The sequence below is a fragment of the Vicugna pacos genome, chromosome 31, assembly GCF_048564905.1.
Source record: "Vicugna pacos chromosome 31, VicPac4, whole genome shotgun sequence".
NCBI lineage: Eukaryota > Metazoa > Chordata > Mammalia > Artiodactyla > Camelidae > Vicugna > Vicugna pacos.
In genome coordinates, this window is record NC_133017.1 from 19601519 (window position 1) to 19629395 (window position 27877).

Here is a 27877-nt window from a genome sequence, read left to right on the forward strand (position 1 = left end):
ATGTCTGATGAAATGTAAGCAGCTAAACTTTGATTTAGAAGACAAGTCTCTGCAACCTCCCTCACAATTTTTGTGACATCAGATAAGTCACGGTTCTCTGAGCCTCAGCTTTCCCACCTGCCCAATGGAGACCATTTTGCCTGTATGACAGGATGGCTGTGAGGATGAAATGCCTGGATGTGCCCAGAAACCATCAGACAATTCCTGAAACATGCTAGGTACACGATATTTGTTGAAACCCTCCTGTCCTTCCTTCCTTCTTTATCCCCTTCCTGATACTTTTCAGTCCAACTGTCATTGTCAACTCCAAGTTAAATGGCGCCCCATAGGTAGCAGGAAAAAACTGGTTGGAAAAGGAATAGAGAGAAATAAGGAGACAAAGTAGGTGAGAAGAAAATTATAAAGGTATCATACATGGTATCTTAGGGCCACCTGATAGAAACCTCTTCTCAAAACCTTCTCTCTCTTTCCTTGGGTGTTTTCACCTGTCAGGTAGTTTTGTTTTTAACTTTTTAAAGGGTGTGTGGGACTTCTTTGTCTTTCAGATTCTTATCAGGGCTCCTTATGTTTTATTTACTAACTTGCAAAAATGGACATCTTGATCGAGAAGAATTTTTTAGAAACAAATGCTTCAAAAGGAGATACTGCCTACGATGCGGTAATGGTAGAACAAAATTGAGCAGAGTTGCTGGTACCCGACCCAGTCTTTGTGAAGGGGATGGTAACCTATTTAGACATGAATGTAGACAGAAATCCTTAAATGACTCCCCTTGTTTTCTGTTGCACACACTTCTCAGTCCTGCAGCTGCAGACGGGAGTATTCCTGGAAATCTTGGCAGCCTAATCCCAAGGCATGGAAACATCTCAATGATTCATCCTCCAGGCTCTTCTTATAGGAGGTGAATTCAGCTGAGACACATTCACTGAGACACATTCATTTGAGTTATCATTTTGTACCTAGAGGAATCCCATGTAAGGTCTTTTGATGAGAAGAGGCTGAAATCTTGTTCGCACAGGTAGCTACCATTTTAAAGCTCAATTTATGCATAGTATATGTTACTCTGATATCGCCCTCAGCAAAGGTTATTTTAGGATGAAAGCTTGGAATTGAAAAGCTGGAGTCACGAATGGTGGTAGAAAGTAGGAGTGTTGGAGGGACTCCTCGTTTAAGGATGAAGCAGCGTTTAATAAGCGTATTACTCCCCGACACCAAACCAAAGTCAGCCGACAAGGAATTCTGACAGGTGGATGTCACACCAAGTGGCGTCAGCAAAGTCAAGGATGAAATGAGGCAGAAGTAGGTACTCAAGTGCATAGATCACAGTCCAGAGGCAAAGATGGCTAATTATATTTTAGTCTAATAGTCACTTCTTGTCCATCTTCTGTGCTTAGCAAACGCAGTCTCACATTTGCAGTCTTACCTCGATGATTCTGGTTTATCATCCAGTAGATGTTTCAGCACTGTTCTTTTTATTGTAGGCTGGTACTGTAATTGAGAGTTTCCCATGGTGCATGGAACCTTAAATATGGAAGTATTGCTAGGGAAATGAACAGATACGGACAATGTTGATAATTACTGGGTGCAGGTCACACCTATGCGCACAACCACAAGCTACTTATAGGATCCAATTTAACACGCACCGCTCTCATTATCCTCTCTAACTGACAGATGAGTTTCATAGAGATAGCATCCCTGCCTGCTAGTATCCCCTCTGAGCAGAAAGCCCTTCGGCTTCATTACCCCTACGTGTCCCCAGCCGTCTGATCGTTAGTGTCACCGGTTCCCTGGCGCCTCTTTACCCTTGGATCACCATTTCCAAGACACAGGCTGAGAAGCATGTGTTTTAGATGGGATCCCTGGTAATTCCAAAGACCAGGCAAGTTTGGGAACCTTCCTCACATCCCTTCTGGGGTGTATCCTGGAGCCCAGGGCAGTAAGATGCTTGTCTATTTCACTAGTTGTATTGAGAGAAAAACTTGTCCTGTCACCAGGACGCCCTGGACAGAACATTCAGATCTGGAAGCATGGAACAGGGACTCAGGTGACAGATGCTGGGCTCCCTCTGCCTAATCTCTCTTCTGTACTCACTCCTATTCCCAGAGTCCCCTTCTCACCGATCCTCTGGAAACCTTTGGCCCTTAAGAGTGGCATGCTCTGCCTTGTCTCTCTTTCAATTTCCCCGGTTGGTCTCCTGAGTCCTTTGGTTGCTCTGTGATGTTAGGAAGAACATCTGAAGCAAGTCGTCCCTGACTCCTCTCCTCAGCAAGGAGACAGTTTCTCCCTTTCATTTTCTTGCAGTTGATCAGAATTATCAGGATGCTGTTACTTCTTTACATTTTTTTCCCTCTCAGTTTCCTCATCATAAAAATCAAGGTGGGAGGTGGGAAAGTGTGGTAAACTGGACCAACTCTTAAGAAGTCTCTTCCCAACGCAGCATTCTGCAATTCTATGAATGTCATTTCTCACGAGAAGGGGATGAAATTGCTATCATAAACCTTAAATACAGGATGAGTTTGTCTTAAACATCTTCGTGCCCATGAAAGTGGCTTTAAAACGGAAATTCAATGTGTGCTATTCACACAACAGTATCTTCAGGAGCGCTGTAGGTTTCCGTACAGTTGGTGATGTCACGCACTGCAGTAACCAGGGGAACAGGAGATAACGAGGTACGAAGGCAAGAATGGTAACACTTGTGGTTTCCACAGTTCTTAATGCCTGTACTGAGTGGGCTTGCCTGACATATTAGTGGGGCGGGACCCCACCTCGGGTGATCTGAAGGAAACTGAAGGCTCCTTCCTTTCTTCCCTTCTTCTGTTTTTAACTTGCTACAATATCTGAACTTTCACTGTTTGAAATCTATGGCTTTCAGTGCATTTAGGAATCCCACGCTGAATTACAAACACAGCAGTGGCAGAATATTCTTCCATCGCTTTTAGTCACTAACATAAGTTTGCTAACTCGGGAAATGAGTTAGGTAAGCTACGAATACTAGTGGGCATGAAACAGAAACAGAATCGAGGAAATGATGTGCCAGTGTGCCAGGAATGTACAAGGAGACTGATGGGGATGTTGGCGTGATACCCAAACCTTGCTTGTGACAATAATTTATAAATACCTCACAGTTTCTCTCTCTTGGAAATTAAAAACAATTTTTGGGGGGGATTAGGTTATTTATTTATTTATTTATTATTTATTTACAGAGGTGCTGGGGATTGAACCCAGGACCTTGTGCATGCTAAGCATGTGCTCTACCACTGAGCTATACCCTTGCCTCCTGTCAGGAATTTTCTTGGCATTAGAACAATAATACCCATTAAGAGCTGAAAGCCTGACCAAGGTCATAGAAAACATTTCTACTCCTGTGAAGTCTTCTCTTTTTGAACATTCTTTGTGCGTAGCAGACATTGATCAATCTAATAATACTCCGGTCACCTTGCTTTTCATTAGCAGATTAATATAAAAGCAATCTTTAAAATATCTTGGAGAATTTCAATGACTCTATCAATACCAAAATTTATATTTATACAGCTAGAATATATTACTCTGATTTATGGACAAGATCCTAAATGTTAATGGAGCTGGCAAGAAACAGTTTGGCAGGGTTTTAAGATATTAGCATAAATTAATTTCTGCTTGCAACTTGCTTACTTTTGGTCCCGAGGAAAATGGGTAAGTGACTCCCTCTAGAGTGATTTCTCTGCTATGATATCGTGCAGCATCTGCAAAAGACATGCTTTGGAATGGCAATTTTTTTTTTAATTTAAAGAAAGAGAAAGAAAAAAGGAAGAGAAAGGACAAAGAAAAGAAAAAATTATCTGCGTCTGAAGCCGCAGTCTGTCCTTTTGACTAGATATTTACAAACAGACGGCAAGGAAGAAAACTTTTGATTTGTTTCCATTTTCCTTCATTGATTAGGGCAGTTGGGACTGGGAATAGGGTTCCTAGTGGGAATGACAAGATAGATGCACAATTCTTTTCCCTTTATTACTGATTTGCAGAGTAGAGTGGGTGTAATAGCCACCCAAATTTACTGTGCTGTGCAATAAATTCTTTTCTGAATTTTCAGAATTTTAACTCAGAAAAGCTGAATGTTGGATTGCACTAAGTACAAGTCAAGTTGAATGTATTGGCCTGAAACACAGAGATATTTTGGGAGGTCGTGTAAACACGGGAGAGCCAGCCTGCATGCTTCTCCGCATCTCAGATTTGTCCCCTGGTAGATCTGTGACCAGGGCACGATGCCTCCTCTCTCCATGGCTCATTTTCCTAATTGACTAAGTGAAGCTGCTGACATTATTTCAGCTTCCCATTTCAGTCACGTGGGAAGTACTGCCTGTAACCTTGGGCAGGAAGCAACCCTGCACTGGGCTCTGGCCTTGAGGAGCCCCCATATCATAAGGACACGGTAAATCCTCAAACGACACAACACCTGGTCTCCTTTGTCACTCAGGATCCAGAGTCAGCACTGCCTCCGTGCACCTGTACCTCTAAATATCCTTCCCCAAGACTAATACCATTCCAGCCCTGGGATATTCAAGGCAAAACATGCTGTACGAACTTGTTAGATGCCTGTTTCCAAAAAGGCTGATACATACACATTCACACACACGTATGAATATAAATGCAATTGCACAAGCACTTTTTATAAATGTCAATATAGCTAATGCATGAATTAAGAAATGCTTTTTACTTTTTATTGATTTCTCAGAAGCCTGTCAAGGGTTGAATAAAAAATGGCCAGATGGTCATCTTTTTCAAGATTTGCTGCAAAATCTTTGAAATGCGGAGCTGGGCGGTGATAATAGCAACAGAGGAAGAGGGGATAGTTGTCATTCTGTGCTAATCTCATTTTTACATGTGACCTGGCTTTCTACCAGATGAGCGGCCAGCCGAAACAAGGATACACAAGTCCATGGATCATGGATTGGCTCCTGGTTTAGCCCTGATGGCCCGTGGGGTCTTCCCAGACTCCCTGCCTGCAGGTGCCGGTCAGGTGACACCTTACCATGGTCTTGCCAGCACTGTTTCTTGCAGAAATCTCTTGAAAGTTTGCACATGTGAACACTGTTTCCTGGTTTGAAATACAGGTGTGGATTTTGATACATTTTTACATTCTTTTTATCATATGAATGAGATTTGAGAGGCAGGACGTGTTAAACACATGGGCTCCATTTTTACCTTCAACGTCAGTTCTGTTCATTGGTTCTCCTGCACATCTTATAATTTAGAGAGTTTAAAAAGAGTGGGTATTAAAACACTTGAATAGAAATCGTTGTTTCTAGAAGCCACATCTGCCTCTGTTTCACTCTGCCCGTTTTTAAAGATTGCATTTCTAAGCCATGCTCTGCTGCAGTTAATGGGCGCCGTCTTCGACGAGCAGTAGCTGAAGAATCAGCGCGAATCATCTGCCGTCGCCGATTGTTGATTGCACAGAGAGGCTCACCGCCTGGGGAGAGGGGACTGGGACATTTTTTTTCCTGGTGCAAATGTGAGTTGCTGGAACACCTACCCCAGCTGCACCTGCAGTGCTGCTCCTTATTTTTAGTTAAGAGTAAACCTCACTTGTTCACTTCCAGGAGGTTCCGACAGGAAGGAGTTCCAATGCAGAAGGAAGGATGGAAGGGTTTCTGGCATGTTTGGGAGAAACCGTAACTCACAGGTGCTTTTACTATGTTGGCTGCTTCTGTGCAGCGGGGTTTCCAGCACATCCACCACCCGCTTGTACGTCACCGTGAGAAGAGCTCTTAGCGTTTGAAAGCACGGGTCTCTCAGTGGCCACACGGCACTCTGGAGAGAAAGGCCACAAGGCACAAAGACAGAAGGGCAGCTCACTAGCCTAATGCTTGTCGTGTGAAGATCGTGGTCTATAAGGCTTGGCCACAGGATGTGGAGACCGTTAGAATGGCTAGTTGTTGTGAGGGGCTACGATGGGGGGTGAAATAGGGTAACTGACGGCCTTCCCTCTGAGAACAGAGTCATCAGGCCCCAACAGGGACACAGGGACTGCAGGGCAGTTGTTAAGGCTCTTGCCACGCTCGTGAGTAAGACACATTCACTCGCTGAGCCTCTCACCGTCCCTAGATTTCAGGTCATGATTTAAGCCCAGCCAAGAGTTTCTTCTCCTCTTTTACCATAAATAGAAATACTAGGCCTGGCTGATAGAGCTTTCTGGGCCCGCGTCTCCCCCTGCTGCTCTGTGCTGAGCTGCAGATCTGCTGGGATATTTTCTGCTACGTGAGCAACTCGGCTTCCATTCTGAATATTTTATACGTTCTGTGCATGCTTGGCAGAATAAGGGCGTTCACCAGTGATGAATTCATAGTACACACATTGGCAGCTTTCCTGAACTGGGTACTTTAATGACATTATCAATTAGCCCATAAAGTTGAAATTTAAATGAAATCCACCAACAAGCCTTTGACTCAGCTGATAACTGGAGATGAGCCTAAAGAGGCCATATGTGATTAGGCAGGACAATGGGGAGGGGGGATTAATTGAGAGGTGGAGCATAAAGAGCATTGGGTTCTCTCACCATAGCTTTGAAAAATTCTATAATGCCAACGGGGATAGAAAAGATCAGCGTATGAAATGGGGAGGATCAATCATCACCTCTTTATCCTATTTATTGACACATTCACTATTTACCCAAGAGCTCTGAAGGCCACTGGAGACACAAAAGAGAGGGAGGGAAAAGGGATGAGTTATTTAGCACTTTCTCTTTCTTTTATTTAGATGCGCTATTTGTTTAAAAACACTTTATTATCTTCCATTTTGACAGTATTCTGCAAAGTAGAGATTTTGTAGGTGAAGGTGTTAGAGATGAAGAACCACTCAAGAGATGGAACAGTGCTCAAAAAACATGGTTGTAGTGCTTCTGAGACTAAAGTCCCACTGTTTGCGAAAATGCAGAATATGGACTGTAACTGCTGCTGTGGTTAAAGGAAGGGAGGGGTGGTCAACCAGCGTTGGAACAATCAAGAAAGGCCAATGAGAACCTGCAAGGTTGGTCCTTACTGCTCGCTTTGTTCTCATTTTCCACCACTCTTTCCTTGCTTACTTGGCTCCAGCAATTCCAGCCATCCCCTCCCTTCACTGTAGGAAGCACACTTCAGTCTCAGGACATTTGCACGTCTTTTCTCCTTTGCCTGGAAAGCTCCTCTCCCTGGTATTTACTCATCTTGCTCCCTCTCCATATTCATCCTCAGCTGAATGTTATGTCTTTGGATTGGCCTTTCCTAAACTAAACTTATCAATAGTGGCATTCCATTAATCTCACCCCATATCCTACTTTATATGTCTTTATAGACTGATTAGTAGAATGTGAGATTCAGGTGAATGGGGACTCTGTTTCACTCACTGCTGTCATTCTAGCATTTAGAACAGGGTCTGGTACATCGTAGGCAGTGACTAATTTCTGAATGGAGGAGGGAAGGAATGAATGATCCTCCAGAGGAAGAGAAGTTGAAGTAGCATAATGAACATAAATGGAACAGGACTGGGCATGAGGCAGCATTTGATTTTCAGCACCATTCGGTCCCTTGTCAACTGTGTGATCTCGGTCAATTATTCAGCCTCTCTGGACCTCAGTTTGGAGGACATGAAATGGACATCATAGTATTTTACTTGCAAAGTTATGGAGAAGCTTGGCTGTTTGGCATGCGAATCCCCTGATACAGTGACTGGCAAAAAGGAAATACTTAAATAGTTGCAGTATTCCTGTGGAGGTTACTTCTTACCCTCAGCTAGGTTAAAACTCTGCAAAGCCTTGTTCTTTAGAAGACAGTGATGCATTTGGACTCTGGACTCAGAGCTGCACTACTGAAATTGCTTGGCGGCTGACTGTACAGAAGACTGGGTTTTCCTAAAATGGCTCATCTAGTTTCCAGGTGCTATTTTCCCTTGTTTATTGTCTTTCCCCTGCAAAGACGGTGTGTTTTGGTTCCTGAGTCCATTAGGAATTTCAAAAAAGAGATGTACTGATAATCTGAAGGTAGCTTGCTGCTGTGGACATTATTCTGAGCCTTCAGATTAGAAATCAAGGTTTCATTGGTGTCAGAGTTAACTTCCCCTTGAAACTCACATTCAGTTTTCTTAGTGAACTGTTGGGAATTTGGTAAAATTCTTTAGCCAGTCTGAAACTGCACTATGGATGACTTAATCACAATGCAGCCAGAAGGAAATAAGAGAGATTATACACAGTACCATCCACCCAGCTCCCTTACTTTAAATTCACTGCTGCCACAGACAGGTCCTTCGTCAGGGACTACATCGTATTGCATCCAATTCCAGGGTTGGGAGATGGAGTTGCACTGGTGATTAGGGGACTGGCTTGGTACACGGCCAGGTTGAAACTTAGTGTCTGATTCTGCTGATGAGCTCTTTCTGCCCAGATCCTGGAACAGCATTCCCACAGCTCCTCTTGGCTCTTGTCTCTCCCGCAGGCTCTCACATGATGCTGAAGAACACTCCAGAATCAGTCTTTCAGACAGACATGAGCTAAAGATTCTGACATAACTGCCCAAGGGATTGGCTTTAAGACACTAAATTTGTACTGCAAAAAAAAAAAAAAAGTAAATCAGATTTAGGAGCTGCAGAGGGTGGATGGGCACCTGGAGGATAGATATTCTTCATTTTCCTTTTTAATCCTGCTTGCTAGTATTGTTTCACACAGCGCATTATACACAGTTTGTACCCAATAATCATTTTCCCTGCATAATGGCTCTCATACACCTCTTTCCTTCCTGACTTTTGAGTCAGCAGTCATGGTACCCAAGGAGTCTTCATCTTGTTAGCAAGATGCATGGTCTTGTTGGCCATCAAAAGACTGAAGCAGAGGAACAGCTGGGAACCAGCAGGGATGGATGGGGATGGGGGACAAAAACTGCTCTGTAATTATTTCATTTCTCTTCTTTGACAGCTTCCTCCTCTTCTAAGCATGGATTCAAAGTGCCTGAGTCCCTCCCTCCCTCATCCTCTGTCTCTTGTAAACTGGGGTGGCAGAAGCAGCCTTATTTTCCTGTCACAGGGAAACCATGAGCTAAAGCTCCAAACCTGAAACATGGAGAAAAAAACAGATCTTAAATGTAGCCACACAAAAAAAATCCTCACATCGTTCTCTTTATTTTCCTTAGTAACCTGAATGGAGATTCAATGCGATACGTAACTCTAGGCAGTACTTTCCAGGGACGTGGGGTTTATTCAAATAAGAGCTACTTGTAAAATCTGAATCCCCCTTTTTCACTGTGTTTTCATCAGGGGACTGAAGATATTTTAAAATAAGTTACTAAGTTTGGGTGAAAACTCAGTTTAGATTTTATATTAATTATGCTTCTTATTGGCTTCTTATTCCCATACTCTAGGCTGAAAGAAATCAAAATAAAAGGATCAGACATAAGTAAATATGATGACAAATCAGATTTGGCCAGATAGGCATAAAATGCATTGAGTCTGGACACATAAAAAAATGCACCAACTGTGATGAGACAAGATCAGTTATAATGAACATGTGCTGAATTTCAACTCTGTGCTCCGCACTTAGCTTATATCATTTTATTTACTCCTCCAAACAACTCTGGGAGATGGAAACAGGAAAGCAGAAAATGTGGATAATAGCTATTTTACAGCATTTTTGTAGTGCTTTAATAAGCTAGCTACACGGATGGCAAAACGCCTTCTGCATAACATAATTTTTGCATAATAATAATTGATTCCCTTTTGAATTTGGCATAAAAGGAAATTGAAGCTTAGTGGAGTCGAGTCGCTTTCCCTAGGTCTTGTCACTGGCAAATAGTGGCATTGCAGTTCTAAAACCTTGGCGTTATGGGATTCCCTTGGAAAAAAAAGGCTTTTAGGACCCCCAATTCCCCTGATCTTATCATGAAAAGATTTTCTTCCATTTCACAGAAAGAACTAGTAAACAGACTAGTAAATTAGTGGGATCTGTGCATTCCCCTTTGGGATTGACTATACCTTTGTAAAAAAGAGGAAAAAAACGCATTAAGATCTGAAAATTCCAATATATGCAAGATCTTGTGGTAGCTCACAGTGAAAAAAAAAATGTGACAATGAATACATGTATGTTCATGTATAACTGAAAAATTGTGCTCTACACTGGAATTTGACACAACATTGTAAAATGACTATAACTCAATAAAAAAAGTTTTTTAAAAAAAGATCTGAAAATTCCCTTTTAAAAGAGTCTCTTTTGGCTTTGAATTCAGACCTGCTCATGTTTTTATGTCTCTTAGTGACTCTTAGAGTGAACTGGGATATGTACAAAAATATTCTCAGCAGTGTTATTCATAATGGGCCCAATTAGAAAAAAAAAACACATGTTGATCAATGGGAATGAATCATTTTAATATTTTATGTAAGGAAACTCTATACAGCAATGGAAATGAATGAATGTCTATGATGCATTCATTAGCCAAGCAGGTGAAGAGTCTCGAATATATAATAATGAAAAAATGTGCATAATAATGTACAAAAGAAGACCAAAAATACATACTGTGCAGTTCCATGTACAGAAAAGCTCAAAAATAAGCAAAAGTAAACTACATTGTTTGGAAGTTCATACGTAAGTATTAAAACTATAATGAAGAGCAAGGAGATGATTGCCGTTAAAAGTCAGGTCAGGGTTGTTCCCGGTTAGAGGGGAGAGTTTTGATTAACAGCAGTACGTAGGGGGAGAGGGTATTGCTCAGTGGCAGAGTGTGTGCTCAGCATGCAGGAGGTCCTGGGTCCAATCCCCAGTACCTCCATTAAAAAAAATAATAATAATAATAAATTAAATTGCCTTCTCCCCGCCCCTCTTCCCACCCCCACTCCCCAAAAACAACGGTATGTGGAGTGCTGTTGGAAAGCAAGAATGTTCTTTAATTGTCCTTGGAGGTAGTTTTGGTGATGTTCACTTTACAATCATTCACTGAACTGCACATTTATGTTTTATGCATGTTTTGTAGGTGTGCTGTATTTTACATTCCTGGATAAAAAAGGTTTAGAAAAGAACAGAAAGTTGTCCTATTGGGGAGACACATTTCTTCGATGAGAGAAGTAATAGAAGGGGTTGCAGGACTTGACTCCCGTCCTCACGTTGTGCCTTGTCCCCTGTTGGGATGGACGCCGGGTCAGGTGAACAGTGCTGGCTGGCTGCCCGGTCACTAGTGATCTGGGACAGTTATGGGGCCTGGGCCACTGGGGAAATGCCTGGATCTCTCCTTCATGCAGAAGATGAGAGAGGAGCTGAAAATGATTTGGATAATGCTTGTCACTATTTTACGGATCATTTGGTGGGTGTATCTTTGGGGATTCTGCAATCGCTCTCTCATGTCCGTAGAAAGTACCATCGAGAGAAAACATCCTTCTCTTCAGCCGGCCCCCGGACATCAAGTCAGCCTCGCCCCGAAACCCGGAACCCATTGCCTCATCATGAGTCATCACTTTGCACAGTAGCTCAGCCTATTTCAGGGGCCCACTCATCTGTGAAATTAGGTGTGTCTGCCCCCGATTCCCTGAGTGAAAGGACTTCAGGGTGGACGTGCCGTGGAACTAAGTCAGCTGGAGGGTGGAGTGTGCTGAACAGAAGAAACACAGCACACAGACGGGAATGGCCTGAGCGGAAGCTGCCCCTGGGGCTGCAGGGCGGAGTGTGCGCAGAAGCAAAGGCTGGGAAGCCGTATTTGCTTGGGATGTAAGATGCTCCCAAAAGTCAGGGCCTGGGCCCCTTGTCTTGGGAAAACAGGACATTTGTATTGAGATTCAGAATGAGGATGGCGTGTGAGAGCGATGTAAGGATGCAAGTGATATTCATTTTATTGAAAAAAAAAAAAACTCATGTTGTTGGTGTGAAAATCTGCACAATCTCCTCGGTCCCCTGAAGTCAATTATTGTAACCGAGGCTGCTTCCTGACCCTGGTGCATTATTTAGAGTCAAGCCTGCACGTTAACAGAACCAAGCTGGGCCCTGGAGGGCTTTCCTACTGGCTGCGGGGAAGCCTGTGTTCGCAGTGCTGGGAGCAACCTGAAACAGAATTCTAAGACAAATAAGGTCGAGGAATTAGATTTTCACTCATTCGTATGTCTAGCTTTCGGCCTGATTTTTTTAGAGAAAAAAGATATCTCCACTGGCTAGTAAACTGCCTGTGACATTTTGGTGCTTAGTAAATTATTTTGTTTTGTTAAAGCTTACAGAGAAAATTACAGAGCCGCTTGCTTGTTTTAACTTACTGAGCTCCTTGCATCAAAACAGAAAGAATGGGTCCCCTGCCTTTTGTAATTGTCCGCAGATGCCACACAATCTGACTACAAATAATTACAAACTAAATCTAGTTTAACAGAGGGCGGTGAAAGTTGCAGTCACCAGCTGTGTGATGTTAAACATTTTCACTGCTTCCTGATGCCAGGATTTCCTCATTTCTAAACCAGAGATAACCACTTTTTTTCTAAGATTGTTATAAGGACTAAATTAGAAAAAATACATACTTATATAAAATACACTGTGTGTGTGTGTGTGTATGTATATATATATATATATACATACATACACACATAATCTCTTTAATTTCATTTAGTCCCACATATATATAATATGCCACCTCATACCATGCTCAGAGACAAGTCACGGGGTCATGATTTTCCCTATATGTTGGAGTTCAATTACAAACTTCATCTGTAGGATAACAAAGTGTAATGCCAATTTTTAATTCAATATTTTGCAATGTAAGATCCATGGTTTATAGAGGTATAAGTGTCACTATATGCTGACGGCATGTTACTATATATAGAAAGCCCTAAAAGGTCCACACAAAAACTACTAGAGCTAATCGAAGAATTCAGCAAGGTAGCAGGTTACAAGATTAACAGTCAAAAATTAGTGGCATTTCTTTACACTAACAATGAATCAACAGCAAAAGAAAGTAAAGAAACAATCCCCTTTAAAATAGCACCCAAGGTAATAAAATACCTAGGAATAAATCTAACAAAGGAAGTGAAAGACTTATACACAAAAAACTATAAACCATTGATGAAGGAAATTAAAGAAGACTTTAAAAAATGGAAAGATAGCCCATGCTCTTGGATTGGAAGAATCAATATTGTTAAAATGGTCACACTGCCCAAGGCAATCTACAGATTTAAAGCAATCCCTATCAAACTACCCAGGACATATTTCACAGAACTAGAACAAATCATAATAAAATTTATACGGAACCACAAAAGACCTAGAATTGCCAAAGCATTACTGAAGAGAAAGAAAGAGGCTGGAGGAATAACTCTCCCAGACTTCAGGCAATACTACAGAGCTACAGTCATCAAGACAGCATGGTCTTGGTACAAAAACAGACATACAGACCAATGGAACAGAATAGAGAGTCCAGAAATGAACCCACAAACTTTTGGTCAACTAATCTTTGACAAAGGAGGCAAAAATATACAATGGAATAAAGACAGTCTCTTCAGCAAATGGTGTTGGAAAAACTGGACAGCAGCATGTAAATCAGTGAAGCTAGAACACTCCCTTACACTATACACAAAAATAAACTCAAAATGGATCAAAGACTTAAATGTAAGACAAGATACAATAAACCTCCTAGAAGAAAACATAGGCAAAACATTGTCTCACGTACATCTCAAAAATGTTCTCCTAGGGCAGCCTACACAAGCAATAGAAATAAAAGCAAGAATAAACAAACGGGACCAAACAAAACTTACAAGCTTCTGCACAGCAAAGGAAACCATAAGTAAAACAAAAAGACAACCTATGGAATGGGAGAAAATTTTTGCCAATGATGAAACTGACAAAGGCTTGATCTCCAGAATATATAAGCAGCTCATACGACTTAATAAGAAAGAAACAACCCAATCCAAAAATGGGCAGAGGACATAAACAAGCAATACTCCAAGGAAGAAATACAGATGATCAATAGGCACATGAAAAAATGCTCAGTATCACTAATTATCAGAAAAATGCAATCAAAACTACAATGAGGTATCACCTCACACCAGCCAGAATGGCCATCATTCAAAACTCCACAAATGACAAACGCTGGAGAGGCTGTGGGTAAAAAGGAGCCCTCCTACACTGCTGGTGGGGATGCAGTTTGGTGCAGCCACTGTGGAAAACAGTATGGAGATTCCTCAAAAGACTAGGAATAGACTTACCATATGACCCAGGAATCCCACTCCTGGGCATGTATCCAGAAGGAACCCTACTTCAGGATGACACCTGCACCCCATGTTCATAGCAGCACTATTTACAACAGCCAAGACATGGACACACCCTAAATGTCCATCAACAGAAGACTGGATAAAGAAGCGGTGGTATATTTATACAATGGAATACTACTCAGCCATAAAAACCGACAACATAATGCCATTTGCAGCAACATGGATGCTCCTAGAGAATGTCATTCTAAGTGAAGAAAGCCAGAAAGAGAAAGAAAGATACCATATGAGATTTCTCATATGTGGAATTAAAAAAAAAAAAGAACATAAATACAAACACAGAAACAGACTCATAGACATAAAATATAAACTTGTGGTTGCCAAGGGGGTGAGGGGTGGGAAGGGAAAGACCAGGATTTCAAAATTTATAGATACTGACAGGCATATGTAGAATAGATAAACAAGATTATACTGTATAGCACAGAGAAATATATACAAGATCTTGTGGTGGCTCACAGCGAAAAAAAAATGTGACAATGAATATATGTATGTTCATGTATAACTGAAAAATTGTGCTCTGCACTGGAATTTGACACAACATTGTAAAATGACTATAACTCAGTAAAAAATGTTTAAAAAAAAGATCCATGGTTTATGATGTATGAGTGATTTTTGACGTAAGATGTGTACAAGTAACTTACACATCTTTGATGTCTATAAGCAAGGTCTCTTTTAAGGATCAGGTACTCTTTATATAATTCACAGAGAGAAAACATCCTTAATTTCAGTGGGCCTGAGCACATCAGGGCAGTCGGACTAAGCAACTCAGTGCTCCTTTTATCATTTTGTTTTTAGTTTTGTCAGTTGAAATATGATCATTGTTTAAGGCTCAGTTGTCTGATACAGACTCACAGGTAAAACTTACAGCAGCCGTCCCCTGCTCGCTCACCCATCTCTGCTTCCATGTCTCTAAATATCATGCTTAGATTGCATTTCTTGAATTTTAGTAATGCCTGGTTTAAGCATTAGTTAGTGAATTTCTCCCCGCCCATCCTCCTCACGCACCAGCAAACAGCCCGTCACCCTCTCATGCTATCGGTACTGTAACTTTGGTTAGATCCCTGCGTCTCAATTTAGATGACCTCAGAATCACCTTGACAGTTTGTTTACATACAGATTCCATTGTAAAGATACGTTATAGCCAAGTTCTCTGTGTATCCCATAGTTGCTTTCCCTTTCTCATCAATATATATATTTTTTTGTTCTCTCTAGAGTTAACAGTTGTCCTTTCCCCATTTGATTTAGTTTCTATATACTGATCGTTAAGTTGTATCCAAATTCTCTTTCAATGGTACAACTCTCTCAGTATGTCCAGACTCACTAGGTATTTTTCAATATTTAAAAAAAAAATATCCCAGAGGTTTTTATTTATTTATTTATTTTTGACGTGCTCCGATGTGGACTAACTCCCCTTTTCCACTGACATGCACAGCTGCCATGTTGAACACTCTAGTTTCTAGATCTTGTATCTTTTAAAAACGTTTTTGTTTGATAGGCTGATTATTTGAGAATGTCTTTTTCTCCTGCCCTTTTACTTGATTGAAAGTTGATTGAATAAATTTCTGTATTAAACTGATTTCTCTTTGAAAGCATCGTTCCCTGGTCTTCTGACCTCCATTGTTGCGTTTGGGTAATCTGACATCATGTGATTCTTGATCCTTGGCAGGAAACTAGTTTTCTCTCTGGAAGTTTCAGACTCTTTTCTTAATCTCTAGTCTCCTAAAATTTTTCGAGAATGCTGGTGTGGGTCTATTTTCGTCCATTGTACCAAGTACGAAGTATGCTCTTACAATCTGGAAACTCACATCCTACAATTCTGAGAAACTTTGTCAAGCTGTCTCATGGATAATTTCTTACCTTCTATTTTCTGTGTCCTCTTTTTCTGTGACTCCTATGTATATACACTGGACGTTCTGGAAAAGCGGTCCAATTTTTATCTTTTCTCTCCATTTTCTTTTTGTATTTTGGTTCTACTTTCTGATCCATTCAAGTTTACTTTTTTTTTTCATTTTTAATTCTTAACATCTCTTTCTGGCTATTCTCTTAATCTTTCTTGGAGCAGCTTCTTTTTGCTTTATGGATGTAATATCCTTTATCTCTCTGAGGGTATTAATGTGGATTTTGAAACTTTCTTCTCCCTGTATCATTTCTGTGTCTTTCCTGTTGCTTTTTGTCGTTTCTGTAATACAGTCATTATTGATTGTAAATGCCTATTTAAGAGTGAGCCACTCAAAGCAGACTGGATGCTTTGCACCAATAAGTGGAGTTGCTTGTCTCTCACTAAACTCCCACTGCCCAGGACCATGAGGCCCTGTCTATCTCTATCTCTGGAGAGACATGGTAACATATGATAGAAAGATCATGAAGTTTGGGATTTGAAGGTCTGCATGGGAGGGTCCTGAATCTCCCCCTTAGAAGCTGCATGTACTGGAGCAGATGTCTTGTTCTTTTAGTGTCAATTTGAATGCCTAGAACAGAGCAGGGCACATGTCAGGCATGTGATTGACAGATATTTATCGAATGGACAAAATACGCTCAATTGAGGAGTGTAGACCCTAACACCCTCCTCCTCACTTTGTGGAGATAATTAAGAGGGTATGTAAAGTATGTAAAAGTCCATTGAAATTGTAAAGTTCTACCCAAATTTCAGAGGTTATTATCAAAGAGAGGCTAATGTTTATTGCACACGTGCAACACTGGGGCGGGGCCCTGGACTGGTCAGTTTCACTGCAGGCCTATCCTCCATGTGACACATGTGCAGGTATGGATGCCATGGAATAGTCTTGGAATTCTTGGAATATGTGAAAACTCACATAGAAGAGCAGGTAGGAGTCAACAGAGGGGCAGGTAGGGGGAAGATAGGTAATGTACATTTTGGTTTCCTATCAGAAGGAAAGCTCTGTTAGTTAGAACTTTGAATCAAGCAGATGAGCTGTCTCACACTGGGTGTGGGTGCACTTCCTGTCCCCAGACAAAGCAGAATTTTCCAGGAACATTGCAGAGGAAAATTCCTACCGGAATGTTGTGTAGGAAATTTCCTGCTAGGGGATAGATTATGTCCCTAGACAAAATGTGCTTGAAAATCTTTTCTGTCTTTGAGATCTTCATTATTACAAAATTGCCGATTTTAAAGCTACAATCAACATTCCAAACGCTAGAAAATAGACATGAATGTTCCCAGGCACATTTACTTGCAATGTTTTATAAACATCCTTTGAAATGAATCAGTAAGAAACAAAAATTCCCCTTCATGTCTGAATCCTTGTTGCTGATTCTGTCTTCAGAAAATGGGATGTGATAGCTGCTTGGAAAGGTCGAAGTTCTCCTCTTTAGGACAGCAGCTTCTTCCCTGAGGCTAGTCCTTTATTTGGTTTTTTTTTTTTTTTTTGAAGAAATGACAGGCAGTTGGGGAATGCGGACAAGGAGGCTGGTGTGCTTCCAGTAAAGAACATGATTTCCTCCTTGAACGGGCTCGCTGCCCAGAACACAGGTTGATGTGCATTTTATCTGCAGTGCATCACTCACTTCTGTGCAACACTGTAGCGCAGCCAGCCTCTGCCTGGATGCAGCCTCCTCCCCGGAGAGGGGCTGCATTCATTTGTAACCATCCAGTGCTCTTTAGATGACAAGTCAGCATTTTCATCCTCCTTTACCAAGACCCTAAGAAAAGAAACTTTACTGTCAGATCTCCAGCCTTTGAAGGTCACTTCGGAAGGGAGTTAAAATAAGAACATATCACTATATTTTTGTTTGAACGTGGATTGAAAGGATAAAATAAGCAAGAAATAAAAAAGCGGAGGCTTTAAAGATTGAGTTATATGTGCAGGAGGTGTAAACCAAATGAGATAACAGCCCCCTTTCTCAGCGCCTCTCTTGCTGAAATCCAGGTAGAATTGGTACATGAAAAAGATGTTGCATAGCTGTGATGGCTTTGCAGGGTCACTTCCTGACTTGATCCATTCCAATACCTTGTAGAGAAGATATTGCAGTAAAGGATTATCTAATGTTTTAAAATTAAGCTTCCATTGCTAACTTTGGCTCAGGCCTAAGGTAAGGTGAGGGAGCCCACACAGTAGCAGGTGTCTGATGAACAAAGGTAGGATATCCCAAGAAAAACCTCTCAATGGGAGGCTCCCCAGAGCACTGTCCTCAGTCCTCATCTACCATCTGCCTAGGTGATCCCACCCCATGCCTTGTTTTAAATGACTATCTGATGATTTCCAAACCTCTGCCTCATGCCCAGGTATTTATTTTGAACTTTAGAAATGAACATTTGTACATGAATGGCTCAAATGGACTAACAACTAGCCTCTCTTTGGGGGTGTGTGTTCTTAATGGATGTTCATCATCGTCGTTCAAAACGTAATCTCTTCTATAGACGGATGTCTGGACAATCTTTTAGAATAATAGTTCTGGTTATTTGACTCCCTTTTTGAAAAGTCTTCAGTGGTTTTGCATTTTTTTCACTGAAAATGTGCAAAATGGCTTCAAACTCTCTTTCCTTCTTGAGCTCTCTAACATTCTTTCCTACTATACTTGTATAGTGTTGCTTATAGTCTTTCAACATCCCTATGATCTTTGGGCTTTAATCTTCACATCTGAGGAAATCTGCCCCCAGTTCTGCTTGTCTCAACTTTCTGTGTTTTTAAAGCCATTTTTGTTGACCTGGTTAAACCTTGGGAACTAGACACATTTGGATTTGAACCCAGATTCTATTTATTGACTATGCATGGACTTGAGAAATTCAGTAATGTCTTGGAACTTTAGTTTTCTCATTTGTAAAATGGAGCTTTTCATACGTACCTCAGAATGTTATTTCTGGGATTAAATGAGAAAATAGATGTCATATGCTTCTCACGCAAATGCTTAAAAACATCCTAATCTTCTGTCTAAAGATAAGTTTCTGATTGAAACTTTTCTTGACCTTCCAAACATACTTCTTACTTTAAAATTTTATAACACATTTTATTTTAGTGTTCTTTGAGTATTTGTTGCCCAAAGTTAAATTTATTTGTCTTTTTGGTCTAACCCACTCTGCTATATAAATATCATCTTGAATAGAATAACTATGCTTTACATTTCTCTATATCCTTTAGATCAATGAGCCCTGTGTCTGGCACACAGTAGGCATTCCAAAAAAAATGTTAAATTGAATTAATTATCTATCCATTGAGCTGATAAATTGCTGTATGTTCCTGCTCTGTGTGCCTTGTTCTGAAGGGTTCTGTTCAACACATTAATCTTAGAATCATAGAGAATGTAGGCCCTGAAGCTGTGGCGTCTCAATTCCTTTATATTAATGAGATAGCTCCAAGAACTGGAAATAGAATGGTATTTAGCCATTGATTGGCCATCAAAAGCTTTCTGAGGTGTTGAGGTGTATGTCCTATAATTTCGGAAGTATCCATTCATTTTATAAAAGCTGCTTGGAGTCGAGTTTTCCATGGGCGTTAATCAGTTTGGGCCACTAACCAGTTTTGAAATAAACACTAGCCTAAACCACTTGTTCTTGAATAAGTCAGAATGATTCGGAGTCAGGGAATTTAACAGATACATTACCTATTCACTTATTGCACATAAGAATAATTACCGCTTGCTGCTGTTGTTCACTCTGCCCTGTTTTGAGAACTGAAAGCATGATATCTGAAAGAGAAATGATTTCTCTAATAGAACCTACACTATTGCTTTGAAAGATTTTGCTAATATTTAGGATTTTTATTCCTTGAAGTACATACGGGTATCACAATATCACTTCTTCTGTTTGATCTCAATATTCTTTTCCTGAAATTTTTCAGTCATCTAATTAATATTAATACACAGAGCATTCACTTAATATTCATAGTCCTTTTTGCACTAAGGCATAGTCATCCCTGTCTTATGATGATTGAATGCTTTCAGTGCCAAGACCTCCCAGACCCGACCAAATGTCCCAGGGGGGCTGATCAGCTGTACCACGTCTGATAATATTCCCACATCCCGCACAAAGGTGACATTACCTCTGGTTGGTACCCCTGGTGTCCCCGTCACAGTAAGACTGCCAGGTGGGCCAGGGGACAACCATCATGCAGGCTGTCCTCTCAGTGGCTTCACTGCGTACCGTGGACCCTCTGATGTCTGATGAAGGGACCACTGGGTCCTTCCGAGTGTTTGACTGCATGCGGTGATGGGATGAAAGATGCTCACAGTGATTTGAGTTCTCATAGCTAAACCTTAGACTTCTTTCAGAAATCTGTGGGTGGTTATCTTGAGGGCCTTTAAATAAGTTGAAATCAGGTATCAGCAATTGGAGTCACACTCCCATCTTTCTCTTTGCTCTCCTCCAGGCAAAACGTGAATGGGTTGCCAGAATTTCATTTGCAGAGACACTCGGCAATGTCTTGGAGTCATACTTAAGATTTCATTTGATTTACATTATGGCCATACCTCTCTGATAAACTTCATAAATGTGATTCATATCGGAAGCTTTTATGCCTTTGAATCCTACCACTTTGCAGAAGCAGCATTTTTTTAAAAAACTTAACCAATAAATTCTTCTTTTTTTAAAACAGATTTATTGAGATTTGATTTATACACTATAAAATTCAGCCAATTTAAGTATACAATTCAATGGTTTAAGTATATCTACATGGTTCTCTAGTCATCAAAATATAATTTTAGAACATTTTCATTACCCTGGGGAAAAAAATCTCATATCCATTAGCAGTCACTTCCCATTCTGATCAATCTTCACTATATCTTTTGGCAAATATTAATCCATTTTCTATTTCTATAGATTTGCCTATTCTGGATATTTCAAAGAAGTGGAAGAATGCAACATGAAGTCTTTTGTGGCTGACTTCTTTTATTTACCATAATGTTTTCAAGGTTCATCCTTATTGTAACAGATATTTGTATCTTATTCCTTTTTATTGCCAAATAATATTTCATTGCATGGATATCCATACTTTGTTTATCCATTCATCAGCTGATGGACATTTGGCTTGTTTCCATCTTTGCCTATCATGAATTAATACTACTATGAACATTTGTGTACAAGTCTCTGTGTGGACATGTTTTCATTTCTCTCTGGGTGGATACCTAAGGGTAGAATTGCTGGTTCGTATGTTATCTCTATGTTTAACATCATAAGAAACTATGAAAGTAATTTTCAAAGTGATGCGTCAATGAATTCTTATTTTTCAATGTGAATGTTGGCCTCAGTTTGTATCACTGTTGGAACCGGACCATTGAGCAGTGCTGACTCCCATTTTTCTTGTAACTTCTTTGGGTTTCTGATGCTTTAACATTCTGGTCATTCTTCTCGTTTTTCTCTGTGGCTCTTTTCCCCTTCCTGGTTCTTCTTTCTTTCCACCTCAGTCATTTCATTCAGCAAAGGACTTTTCGGTTCTCCGCCTCGTGGTGATTCAAATCAGCTACCATCGTGATTTAGTCTTTCCTGAGACGCAGTCACACTGTTCTGATAGTTCTCTGAGCACCTCTGCGTAGCTGTCTGGTTTCACATGCCCTGTGTCAAGAGAATTCATCTGCTCTGCAAAGCTGGTCTCTTTTCTGATCGCTTTCTTTTTTTAATTCCTCTACCATCCTCTCAACTCAAACTGGAAATTTCAGTGATTTTTTAAACTCTTTCTTCTTCCTTGTCTCTTCTGCCTAACATTTGCCAACTCCTGTCCATTTTATGTATGTTTCACCCTCAGAAACAGTCCTTTTCTCTGCATTATCTTCCCACGGCTCTACTTTGCTAAGCACCCTCATTGCTCGGCTTAACTTCCATACATTCTCTTTAATTGGCTTACCTAATTATTGTATTTTTTCCTTTTCATTTTCCTAACATTTTGCATTTACATTTTGCTTAGTAGTTCAATCACATTCCTGTGACTCCTCTCTTAAAAATCTTCAAAGTTTCTGTATTATCATGTAGGTAAAGAACAGGTTCCTTAGCTGTACATTCAAGTCTCTAATACAGTTTCCTAGTCTGGTCTCCACTGCATTCCTATATCAAGCTTATGTTTGAGTCAATCTCAGTTCTCTTTGTTTATCAACCAAGCTTAGTATTTTCCTGCCTCCAAATCAGTCCATGCCTCTTCTTTTTTTTTTTTCAACATTTTTTATTGATTTGTAATCATTTTACAATGTTGTGTCAAATTCCAGTGTTCAGCACAATTTTTCAGTCATTCATGGACATATACACACTCATTGTCACATTTTTTTCTCTGTGATTTATCATAACATTTTGTGTATATTTCCCTGTGCTGTACAGTGTAATCTTGTTTATCTATTCTACAATTTTGAAATCCCAGTCTATCCCAAGAAGAGTCCATGCCTCTTCTTGAGATGCTCTGTCACTGAATGTACGTAAGCCAATTCCTCAAGGCCCTCATAAAATGTGTCCTCCACAGTGACACCCATGATCTCACTAGACTGAATTTATCACTCATTACTCTCAACTCTCACAACGTCTTTTTCAGTTATTAATTACATCATTTATTACAGTCACCTGATACATATCTAATCTTCTGTCCTTAAATCTATGGTCCTTGAGGGCAGAGACCATGGCATATTTATCACAATTAGAGAAGCCTCCATTTCATGAATATTTACTATGACCTGGGCACCAAGTTAAATGATTTTGTAGGCAGTATTTTCTTTAATGATCAAAACAAGCCTCTGAAGTAGGCATATTTTTAAACCTAATTTTCTAGGTGAGGCAATTAATGCTTCAAGAAGGTAAATAACTTCCCCAAGGCCAAACAGCTTCTAAATGACAAAGCTAGAATTTTAGCCTTGTCTGACTCTGAAGCCTGTGCAATTAACTAGAACTATATCATTTTCTCTACAATGCCTAATTTAATATATGCCAGTTAAATGGATTAAAAAAAAAAAGGTCTGTATGGGCTGCTGAAAAGACACATAAGGTTTAGCAGTTAGATTTTAGTTCACACTGAAGTTCTAACACTTTCTTTGGAGTGAATTATTTACCGTGTCTGAGCTGTTCACTCATTCATAAGGCAGAGGAAAGAGGTACCAATCCCTGCCTCCCAAGGGTCTTGTGAAGATAAATGAAGTAATGCACACGATGGCAGGTACCAGCAGGCTCTCAGTGAGCGTGAGTGGATGATGATAAAAGTCAAGTTCCCTTTTACTAGTAACCCCTCCTTGATAAGGGTGGCTGTCCTTGGAGATAGCCGGATGGGAGGAGAGGCATGCAAAGCCATCAGCACCCACAACAATTTCATACAATCCACCCCACCGGGAAAGACATTTTATTGTCCACCGTGCAGAGTCACTCGTGGTCTTTGATCTAAACTGGAACTAACAAACTACATGATGCTTCATAATTGAGAGCTGGTTTTACTTCATTTATGTATCAGTATCTCTATCTATCTATCTATCTATCTATCTATCTATCTATCTATCTATCTATCTATCTATGAGTTGAAGTATAATTACACTAAATTGACCAGTTAGTTCTGACGCTGGGTTTCTAGGAGTGACATATGGATAGTTCAATCTCTGTTAAGATGCTGATCTTCTTGCCTGAGCTCCAACTCTGTTCTTGTTTATATCCCTCAATTAGCTTCAAATATGCAAGTCAACCTTGATTCTCTTTCTTCTAATTGTTTCTCCAGGTAGGTTTCTCCTCTTTGTCTTGCTGACAGTGATGCATCATGGAATTTCCAATACTCCCAGACACTGAGTGTCCACAAGACTATTTCCATAGACACCACACAAAGACCAGCTAGGACAGAACCATTGTGTTAGAGGCAGGAAAGGGATCAGCAGGGGAACACGAGTAGAGCTGCTGGTCTTTCCTGACATCAAGGAACATCAAATTGATGCTCATTATCTTCCTTCAAACTAAGCGCCCCAATCACCCTCATCAGAAAACATCCAGTAGCGCTCACCACAAAAACAGAAAACAGACCCAGACCTAGGACCCTACCAACTCAAACTATTTATTTTTACTTATAAGTAAGTCATCCTCAAGCTTCTTGTTTCATTCAATATCTGTCCATGAAGAACAATTTCTCTCTGTATCATCAATCTAGATAAAATTCTATAAAAAGGTAAATAATTGTGGAATTTCATCTAAAGTTTGAGACAAAATGATTTTTCACTTTTTTATGTTTTTATTATCCTTTGGGGAAACAAAAAGACAGGTGCTGATAAAATGCTGTTGGAAAAACTGGGCAGCTGCATGTAAATCAATGAAGTTAGAAAACTCCCTCACACCATAGACAGAAATAAACTCAGAATGGCTTAAAGACTTAAACAAAAGACAAGACACTATAAATCTCTTAGAAGAAAACATAGCCAAAACATTATCTGACATAAATCTTAGCAATGCTCTCCTAGGGCAGTCTACCCAGGCAATAGAAATAAAAGCGAAAATAAACAAATGGGACCTAATTAAACTTATATGCTTTTGCACAGCAAAGGAAACCATAAGCAAAATAAAATGACAGCCTATGAAATGGGAGAAAACATTTGCAAAAGATGAGACTGGCAAGGGCTTAATTTCCAGAATGTATGAACAGCTCATACAACTTAATAATAAAAAAAAAAATCCAATCTGAAAATGGGCAGAAGACCTAAACAAGCATTTCTCCAATGGAGACATACAAATGGCCAATACGCTTATGAAAAAATGCTCAATATCACTAGTTACCAGAGAAATGCAAATCAAAACTGCAGTGAGGTATCACCTCACACTAGTCAGAATGGCCATCATTCAAAAGTCCATGAATGATAGATGCTGGAGAGGATGTGGAGAAAAGGGAACCCTCCTACACTGTAGCCTGGTGCAGCCGTTATGGAAAACAGTATGGAGACTCTTCAAAGAAACTAAAAATAGACTTACCATACAATCCAGCAATCCCATTCCTGGGCATATATCCAGAGGGAATTGTAATTTGAAAAGATGCATGCACCCCAGTGTTCACAGCACCTCCAAATACAATAGCCAAGACATGGAAACAACATAAATGTCCATTGACAGATGTATGGATAAAGAAGTTCATATTTATACAATGGAATACTACTCAGTGACAAAAAAGAATAAAATAATGCCATTTGCAGCTACATGGATGGACCTGGAGATTGTCATTCTCAGTGAAGTAAGCCAGAAAGGAAAAGAAAAATACCATATGATATCACTTGTATGTGGAATCTAAAAAAAAGAAAAAAAGAACTTATTTACAAAACAGAAACAGATGTACTGACATAGAAAACAAACTTATATTTACCAGGGGGTAAGGAGGTGTGAAGGGATAAATTGGGAGTCTGAGATTTGCAGGCACTACTGTACATAAAATAGATAAACAACAAGGTCCTACTGTATAGCACAGCAAACTATGTTCAGTATCGTGTAGTAACCTAGAATGGAAAAGAACATGGAAAGGAATGTATGTATGTATATGTACGACTGAACTATTAGGCTGTCCACCAGAAATTGACACATTATAAACTGGCTATATTTCAATAAAAATAAATAAATAAACAAAAATGCAAAGAAGAGAGCTGTTGATATTAGGGTGGCAGATGCTATGCATGCAAACAAAATGTGAACAAATAATAATAACTGGGACTACCCTTAACAGGTGACTAAGACCCTCTGCAAGTGTTACTGAGTTGATTTGTACCACTTTACCAGGAAGAAGACCAAGCCCATATTCTTACTCCCATTTTGCTGGGCTCAAAATGTTGGAGAGACTTACACACATTTATTTCAAAAGCAAGTGAAAGATTTGGAACTTGAAACAAAGGTTTTGGCTCTGGATTTTCTTTTTCCAGTATTTAGCAATGCATCGGGTGGGGAATGGAAACCTATGTGGGCAGATAACAATGCAGGAGAACCTCTGTACATGGGGTTGGGTGAGGATCTTTTGCCTGGAAGGATGTTCCCAATGGCACATGCACTACTAGGGCTGGTGAGTCCGGCTCACTATCAAAAAGGTTTCTCTTCCTGAGAAATTTCGAATACTGGTGGCTCCTATAAGAATAATGAAAGAAAAGCTTGCTTTTCATTAAGGATAATTCCTGTATTTCAGTTTTCATGGCTCAGAGAAACATGGAAAGTTATCTATTTAATAAGTTCTTGACTTAAAGACAATGGACAATATGATTTCTTTAAAGTTCTCTTTGGATAAAACTTAAAAGACTATTAATCATGATTTTCTCAAGGAAATGGAAATAAAAAAATAAATTTCAGAAATATTTATTGCTTGCTATATACCTATTTTTATACATGAAGGGAACTGAAATGAATGATGTAGTGATTGCCCTCAAGAAACTCAGTCTTAACAGAGATAAAGGCATGCAATTTATATATTATGATACGATTTAGATGACATGGTAGGGTGATGATAGAGGTATAAAGGAAGAAGAGGATAGCAGTATCCTGAAGTATCAAGGATGACTTCCCAAATATAGCATCTTATTGGATTTTAAAGAAAGAATGGGACATTCCCCAGAGAGTCATGGTCATTCCTGCCAAGAAATAATGGGTCCTGGGACAGGTGTTCTTCTTCTTGGAGCTTTATATTATAGCAATAAATAACCTCCGCATATTGTGGTAGAAAGATTTCTAGGCTAGGAAGAGTACATTTGATTTCTAGCCCAAATTCTGCCCCTGACTTTCTTTGAGTCACTGGAAAAATATTTCCAGCTCTCTGAGCCTCATGTAGACAGGATTAATACTAAAGTTCTTTCATCTCTGATGCCGTCAACTTTGTTGAACAAAGCGTGATACTTAAGGGCGGTGCTCTAGGATCAAGCTAGATCAGTGTATGACTTCTAGTTTGACCACTTTCTTGCCATGTTAACTTAGGGAGATTCCTTAATCTTCCTGAGCCTTAACGTCCTCATGAGTAAAAAGAAAATCATATCAACCTCAAGTAATTATGAGGATTATATAAGATAACGTGTTTAAAGTGAATTAATTGACACGTTTATTGGAGCCATTACATTTTCAGCTATAGTGTTTATGGGAGAATTGGATACACTGGGGCCAGTTGATGAACAGCTAAACAGATAATACAAAATAAACTTTTGAGCTTCCTCAAATATACACTCATTGGTCCTACCCAAGTCACAGATAAAATAGCCTTAATATATTAATGAGGTCACTGTGGAGCTGGTCCCTTGGGCATTACCGGCTGGTAAGTTCTATTAACATAGCGAACAGGTGAGGCCAAGATTGTGAGTTTGATCCCCACTGGGGCACTTACGTTCACACTTCCATTTTCAGCCTTCCGTTGCTGGTTGTTAGATGGTGCTGACATGTAACTGGATCTGCTCGAATCCATGTCAAACCTCAGATACCTTCTTTTAGACCTTAAGTCACCTAAGTTAGATCTTCCCCAGATATCCTCCCTAGACTTGACCATTTTTGGATGCCTACTTTCTTTTAAAATATTCTTAGCATTTATCACTTTCAGATACCACTTGGTACTTACCACTGTATAACTGAGTTACCATTTTTTATTGTCTGCTTCCCCATCTGGAATGTAAGCTTTTGGAAAACAAGAAGTTTTACCTGTTTGTTTACTAATATTTCCCTATTGCTTTTGATTAGTCACCGATATGTGATAGACCTGTTGAACAAATAATCATGTAAAAATGGATATGAATCAGGCAGTTACCAACACTTTAACTAAG